Source organism: Papaver somniferum, unplaced genomic scaffold (assembly GCF_003573695.1).
Source record: "Papaver somniferum cultivar HN1 unplaced genomic scaffold, ASM357369v1 unplaced-scaffold_154, whole genome shotgun sequence".
Lineage (NCBI taxonomy): Eukaryota > Viridiplantae > Streptophyta > Magnoliopsida > Ranunculales > Papaveraceae > Papaver > Papaver somniferum.
This window is the reverse complement of record NW_020624820.1, coordinates 8770717-8778926: the sequence shown is the minus strand read 5'-3', so window position 1 is coordinate 8778926 and position 8210 is coordinate 8770717. Positions and strand designations below refer to the sequence as shown.

Genomic DNA, 8210 nt, shown 5'->3' with positions numbered 1-8210 from the left:
GTGGAGAGAAAATTCACAACTAAGTCAAATTCACAACAAGATTCAGTAACACCAATGTAAAATGCAACCTATATAGTTTCATAATAGAAAGACCAACTTTGCAGCTTTGTAAATCTTGATTTAGTTTCTTCAAAGCCAAAACTATGCAGCAAACTAACAAAAACTTATCATTGACTCAATAAAATTGTAAATATGGATGGATAATTGAGACTACCAAAATAAAAAAATAATCTCAATAAACTTATCACTCCAATCACACATAGAAAATACTAGACCATTGTATTCATCTTATCATTCAAAATAGATAGAACGGAGTTTATCTCCACCAAATAGTATTGTCTGTGTTAGCAAAGTTAGTACAAGAACAAAAATCAACAAAACAATATCTATGACTAGCAAGTATCAAGCTATATTAAGCTAAAGCCAATTTATTAAGATATCAAAAGGTAGATATCAATAAAGATTCAAATTTCAATTAAATTTATTTTGGGAACTCCATAGTACGTACTGACTTCAATATATCTATCACTAGCACATACAAATGGAGATGAACCAAAAACCAAGTCGTTCGCCAATATTATCCACTATCTGAACATGCCTAAATTAAATACACCGAGCAAGAAAATCTACCGTTGAGCATATGAGCCGTTTCTTTTATGAACCCTCTCATCTTAACAAAAAAAAAGAGCAAGTTAGGCTACCGTTACTGACATGTCTGTCCCAGTCGGACAACACATAATGGATATTTTCTAGCTCAAAATTACACCATATCAAATCCAAAGTAGCTATTTAGCATGAAAATGACTTTAAGCAACCACTCCCAAACGGAACTCACAATGATTATATTAGTTCATTTTTAACGAGTAATACCAAATTCATGCGCAACCAACGATTGAATACAATACATAAACTTGTATCTACCACAGTAGCCTTGTATATAAAAAAAATTGAGATCAACGGTTAGACGCTGACCTGTTGTACTACAGATCCTCTCAGCAATGAGATTGAGATCAACCCGGAACCAAACGACGATGCAAGTGCGCTAAAGATCGTACCCCATTCCTCAAATCTCACTTCCAACTACTGATCCCAAGTTGCTCTACATGGATTAATGTTAGAGTCCAACTTCAACAGTCAGTTACTAAAACATATAAGCGGCAAAAAAATACAATTTTTATACTAGCATCCGTATCTAGCATGAGACAGAAAAATCATACAAAAATCCAGTTCATCAATTAGAAGGTAAGCATACGTAGTATGCATTTCCTGGCCACGTACAAATTCTATAAAATCCATTTTTCTAAGAAATATACATTACTCACCTATTCTAAGTAATGCACTACAAAGAGGTCGTCACTAACAACATGGTCAAAACCACTAGACACAAATTCTAACTAGCTTCTTTACCACAAATAGACACAAAAAAGGAAAAAGAAAAAAAATCTAGTGTATGCTTCAACTTAATTCACCAAATTATTATGTAATCCAAGCTTCGATAATAAAGATGGTTCTACTTTTCTGCTCAATTAATTCGTATACCCATCTTTCTGATTCTTCCAAAAGAGATATCATCATTTTAGGTTACAGACATTCTGCCTACAACAATAAATTGAGATTAATTGCAGTCATGTTAAATACTAAATCAAAAAGAGACATCATTGTTTTAAACAAAATTAATTTAGCAAAAAAAAGTTTAGATGATTATAGATCTGATTTCTTATCATTAGGCGAATAAAAACTCCGACTGAAATCAGAGTAAATAGGTTTTTCAACCCCATAAAAATTCTAAAATCGATTGACGATCAAATTAAATGATAACTTATCTTTCAAATCGCTTTCAATGATGAAATCTTCAAAATAGTTTGCTGAAATTCATCGATTTCCTCTCAATTTCAAGTTAATCTTCAAGAAAAGAAACTGATGATGACGACTTTGGCTTTTCAAGAACAATCGAGTGTTTGTTTCATAATCATATTTAGGTTAGAAGATTGAACTTTCACTGGAACGATGAGATTGAGTTTTCTGATTTTTTTTTCTTCGGTCGGGGAGCAGTTTCCACGAATTGAAAATGAAGAAACAGGCTTTTCAAGATCAATCGAGTGTTTGTTTTAGTCGACGGGTATTTTTGTCATGAAAAAAATATATCTTTGGACTGAATCGTTTATAGAAAGACTAACTCGTACCAAATTTGCTAAATTTGGATCTCCTAGAACTAGGACTAAAGAGTCTAAAGCCTAACAACTATGGGATTAAACATTAATTTCTACTTAAATGCATATGTAGCTGTTTGGTTCCATTTCCGCGTCCAGCGTCCATTAATGTTCGGTTTGGACACCCACCCACAAAAAACCGGAGGGGCCGGTTCGGATCGGCAAATACGCACCCCTATGAGTCAGTAGGTTTGGCAGTGGTTAACTCCCGAAAGGTATTTTCTTCTTCTTGTTTCGGTTGAACACTTGAAATCAATTTCGTATTGGTACTTGCAAATCCATTCCAGTTTCAGTTTTGATTCAATCCTATGTGTTATATGTTGTTTTCGTTTTACCCTATGCTTTTTCGGTGGTTAACTTTGCCTTTACTACTGTGTGTATGATTAACTCGTCAGTGCATCATCATATTCCAATATGCCTCTCTCTGTGTATTTGTATATGTTCTGATTCAACTCCATTGATTTACAGAAGGAAAGGGAAGACTATTGAAAGAAAATCAGCGCGCATCTTCAAATGGAGGTCACAAACACCTCAAAAGAAAGCATTGAGACTATTGACGATCAGAAGGGGAAGTAGCAGGGCTGGAATAAAGCTGTTGAGGGATTGCAAGGTACCGGTGGACTTCATCTCTGACAAACAGTTGTAGGAGCTAGCAAGGCTATATCACTAGCAATATAAATGTTTTTATGCTTTTTGAGTGCCCATGTTCTTGACACGCAAGTGAAGTTCAGCCATATTACTTGGTAATATTTGGAAGAAAGAAACTTCTCTTAAAAACATTGCTGGTACATTAGTCTGTCACATGATAAGACTTTAGACATACAAAAGTCTAAAAGACTACTAGACCAAAGAAATTTGAATCCTGTCTTTTAAGGAAGACAGTCAGCTCAGGTTTCCATCTCTTCTCTTCTGTTCTCATTCCCTATATACATGTAACTTGAGTGCTCTCATCTCTACGAAACTAGCTTGCTGGTCCAGTTGTCTCCATTTTCTTTTGCAAAGCACCACACCATGTTCTTTCATTTTCATGGATTCTGAAAACCAAGAAGAAGTCGTTTACGAGTTCCTTCCACTCCTTCGAATATACAAAAACGGCAGTGTAGAACGTCTCCTTGCATCAGAAAATCGGATGGGAAGAAGATAGAGTCGGTTTTCATCTACATTTCCCTGAAACCAAGAATGCCCAGCTTGTTATCGAACGCTTGGTTTCATTTCTCCGATGTTGAGCAAAAAAATATTAGTATACATTCATGTCTCATCTTTGTGCATCCAAATTGCATCTTTGATAAGTTTTGCAGAAGGTTGTCAGATTTTGTGTGGTCACATTGTAACTAAAACAATTAGCAAAGCAGCTCTATATTCAGCTCCATTTTCAAATCCTAAACATCTAATCAGCGATTACATCTTTAATGGTTTCTCCACTCTTGGCAGCTCATTTCCGTTTAATCTAAACAAAAACTCCACTCACAACCAAATTTACTTAAAATCTTGTCGTCGTTGCTATCTTCATTTATCTCGCAGCCAAAAAAAGAAAAATTATATAAAACCGAGAGAAAAAAAAGAACAAGAAGAAAAAAAGGAAGAAGAATGAGTTCTGGAGTAATATCTGACTGAATAGGGGCAGCTTCTGTCCACAGCTAAAACCGACTGAATAGGGGCAGCTTCTGTCTACAGCTAAAACCAACCACTCTCAACAACAAGTAGAAACCCATTATCCAAAACCAAATCTATTGCTTGAAAACCATGGTTCCAAGACAAATTATCAACTATTGGGTATTCCAGAAGGTGTAAGTTTTGTTGAAATTAAACAAGCTTATAAACAATTGGCAAGAAAGTATCATCCAGATGTATCACCACCAGATCGTTGGGTTATGTTCTAGACTTATGCTGTTTTAATTTGGGTGTTTTACTTGTATAAAAATCCAGAGTTGTTTTTAAATCTTATCTTGTATACCTCATGTATGATGATGTATTCTTAATCTAATAAGCTTCTGTTTGTTTGCAGGGATTGGATGACAGAAGTGACTGGAAAAACCGTTGGCAATCTCAGTTAACAGGACTAAAGAGGAAAAGCATGAACCAGGCTTCAGGAGAAAAAATGTCATGGGCTGCTCGAATGCGCAAGCTAAGAAATCAACCATCCGGAGAATGATAAGTACTTAATTTTGCTCATGTGTTTGTGTATATTTTTCCGCTTTAGTTGGATTAGAAGAAATTGAATTTAGATTACAAAAACAGATCTCTTTTTCATTCTTCCCAACCCATATGTAATTAGATTAGAATCAAAAAAATTGTACATAATTAGAGTAAATGTCGAGCCAAGTTTTCATTTCCTGAATCTGATCTGAACTGAGTGTCTTCTATTGCTCTTGAACGCATTGATGTTGAAATAAAGCTGATAGATATGATCTGTAAGAACTTGATATCTGTGTTTCACCTGTCACTTTCCGTTCGAAATTTCTCGAAACAGTCTATTTCTACTTAGAATCGACTCTTTTTCCTTTCTCTTTTTTGTGGTGACAATTTGCGCTTCTTCTAATCCGCGAACCTTAATCCGTGGCCGTAATTTCATTCCATGTAACTAAACATCTCTTTCGAAGTCGAGTATCGTCTTCTTGATTCTGCATTATGTTAAGGTTCCAGCTTTGGCTTGATCTAATTCTTCGATTGGTTTTGCTTGATGATGATAGTGATGTAGCCCCATTCACCATCACTTCAGTAACAAGCTTATTATAGGGGCTGCATGGTTTATTAGAGGGGTGGCATTCTAATAGGACAAAAAGGGTCATTACATGATCATTCAAGGTGTCCCTTATCAAAAAAAAATGGAAATGATAAATTAACCCTCATAATTGATAACCTAGTTTAGTGTTAATGATTAATTTCACTTATATTAACTCAAAATCAAAACCAAAAATCAGAATTTTAGAGTTAAAAAACAAAAAAAGTTTAGAGGAGAAGAAACAGAAAAACTTATGTGATATTTGTGAAACCCTAGATTTTGATTCACTCAACCAAAATGAGTGATTCCAGTTGCAAATTTGAGGTGGATGAATCTCTATATGATAGAGAAAACAATTACTACATACCTTTTGATGGAGATCCTGATATGGAGTATTTGTTAGATGGTGTAGATGTTTTAACCCAAAGTGAAGGTCAATCTCAACCAATTGAAGAAATTAACCAACAAAGTGAAGAACCCACCACTGAAAATGACCAGGTATACTTCTAAACTAGTTCCCATTAGCTTTTTGTTGCTCAAAATTCTCTAAAGTATGTAAAAAAATCAATTTTTAAAAATTTCAGAAGAACATACGATTGGAATTGAGCTTGTGACCAACCGTAACTATATGTTATGATATGTAAAGTTTCAAATACCAACCGTAACTGGTTAAATTTTGGGGAAAACCCAGAAATAATACCAGTTACGGTTGGTGTAATTTGTTTCATTACGAACCGTATGGTACTTACAGTTGCTAATATCCTGCAGTAGTTACCAAACGTAACTCATCATGTGCATGGGAGTATTTACTGCACTATTTACGGTTGATAAGATGTAAATCGAGACCAATCGTAAATTGCACTGTGTGTTTAAGTTTTCTTTTGACGAACTTACGGTTTGTTATAATATGAAAATTACCAACCGTAGGTTTCCTACGGTTTGTATAGGATTAAAGTTACAAACCGTAGCACTTTTCCGGTTTGTTTATACTCGTTCGTTACCAACCGTACCTTTGTATATGTTTTCGTTTTGTTACCCCGTTTAGACTAATGTTGGTATATTTTTGTCCAGGTCGTGGATGTACCTCCCCTAATGGATGACCAACCTTTAGCATGGGATGACACTACACCATTTTTCTGGATTAGCAACTAAGTTTTGCAACAGCTCTTACGCAGTTGCGAATTCGCAGATTTTGCAACAACTACAAAATTAGCAACAGCTTTTAGCAGTTGCGAAATTTTTACCCTTGTTGCAATTCGCAACGGCATACCACGTGTAATGTCCAACCGTGTGCAAGGAAACAACTGAATTGCAGGTGTGGGAACCAACCGTGTGCAAGGTAACACCTTAGATTTTATCATTCTATCCCATTCTCTCCATTCCAGAAACAAGTCTCTCCTCCCCCTCCTGAGATTTTTAACTTTCTTCTTCTCACAACTTAATCATTCTAGACGTCTGAATCATAACTTTATTAGGTTTTGCTTCCTCTTCATCTTTAACGAGATCCATCAACAACATCAATTCTTGAAGATATGTTTTGAATCGAATAAGAAGATTCGATGAAGATAATCAACAACATAAAACGAAGATTCATTGACAACAAATGAATCGAAAGATGGGTATAATCTATTTTTTAGTTAAATAAATTAACTTATCCATCTTGAATTGAATTTCAGAAAAATAAAATTTTCTATGTAGGTAACCTAATAACTTCGATTTCATCTCGTCTCACTTTTCTGATTCATGGTCAGAGTTTAGATCTACATTAATCTCATCTTGATCTTGCTTATGAGATAAAATTTTCGAAAAAAATTATCAAAAAAATTCTAGGGTTCATGATTGATTTTTTTTTTTTAGAGTTCGCATCTACTCAAACTTGATTTTTTGGCTTGTTAGATTTTTTTGTGTTTTTTTGTCCTTAACTGAATAGAGTTGGCTCAGTTGTGTAGAATTGAATACAGTTGGCATCTACTCAACGCTTTCATTAAGCAAATGTTTCAGCTCAATTCTGTAGAACTTAGTTAATGTTTAACCATAGAAGTTAGAACTACATAAAAACAAACAATAATAAAAGAAAAACTGGTTGATTGATTTGGTTTATGTAACAGTTGTAAGGTTATCGAAGAGTCAGTGAGCCAAGAACAGGTAAAGACTTACATGAGAGGAGAATTCCAGGAGAAGAAACCGTTCGCAGAAATATATTCGACTGTGTTCTGATGCCAAGGTTAGTTAACGAACCCACCGTATTGCAGAAAGATATTCAACTGTGAAGTGTTATGAAGACCTAAGATGACCGGTTCTGTTTTTGAACTTCAGGTACCACTTGACACGATTATTATAGATAGCGATATGACAGCAAAAGCAATCTTGGAACTCATTCCAGTCCTTAACATCACAACACTTATTATGGGAACCAAACGATCTGCATCGTCAAGGTATTCAATCTCATGCCTCTTAACTGGAAGTTATCAACTACATCTATCTACAAGACTACATATATGATTATTGTGTTAAATCTCATAATTGATAAACAAGTACCATCATTTTTAATGAGTTTTAGGTGTTAGATTTTGTTGCAGTTGGCTGAGGAAGAGGAGAATGGGGACAGGCAACTTTGTGCACAAGAATGCACCAGATTATTGTGAGGTTATAATCACTGTTTCAGATGGGAAAGAAGTTGTAGAAAAACAAGAAGGAGATCCTTCTCCATTATCAAATGATGGAAGACATAAATGAACGGAAACAACAGGAACTTCAAGTGTGTGTTTTTCAGGTAAATTCAGTTGAGGTTCAATGTTACTCCATATATGGATTTGTAAGCGCTTGTCATTATATGATACCACTGGCTTAGAGGGTTCGGTGCTTCAATATGAAAGAGGCTATGTAAATAACTAACATGACCTTAGGAAGATATAACTGATTGTACTTGAAAGTTGTATGTATCGCACCAGTCTTCAGATATACTTTCTTCTATCCATGTTAGGAACACTAGAGTTAAGAAAAAAGGAATCAATTGACAGAAGTAAATTTTCCTCATCTAAGTCTTCATCTTAATTGTTAAGCTTTAATGTTTGGAACTCTAGTAAAATTCCTAACTATCTACAAGCATCCGCTGAATATCTTTCTGTAATCTTGGTGTTTCAGGGAGCAATTCCTCAAATCCTAGAGGATACAAAGGAGGATTTTTTTTGAAAATACTATAAGCTGGCTTCGTCAATCTCTTGATATATGCGCTGAGGAAATAACGGAGATAGCTTGCATTACTTTGCTCCAAAAAC

At 34.9% G+C, this 8210-nt stretch overlaps 1 long non-coding RNA gene across 1 annotated transcript; it reads left to right on the top strand.

Moving 5' to 3' along the window:
* The first annotated feature begins 2574 nt into the window (after nucleotides 1-2574).
* Nucleotides 2575-4625, top strand: LOC113336740. Its single transcript, XR_003354005.1, has 2 exons — nucleotides 2575-4078; nucleotides 4216-4625. It is a non-coding gene; the product is annotated as an uncharacterized LOC113336740 (long non-coding RNA).
* Nucleotides 4626-8210: the final 3585 nt, after the last annotated feature.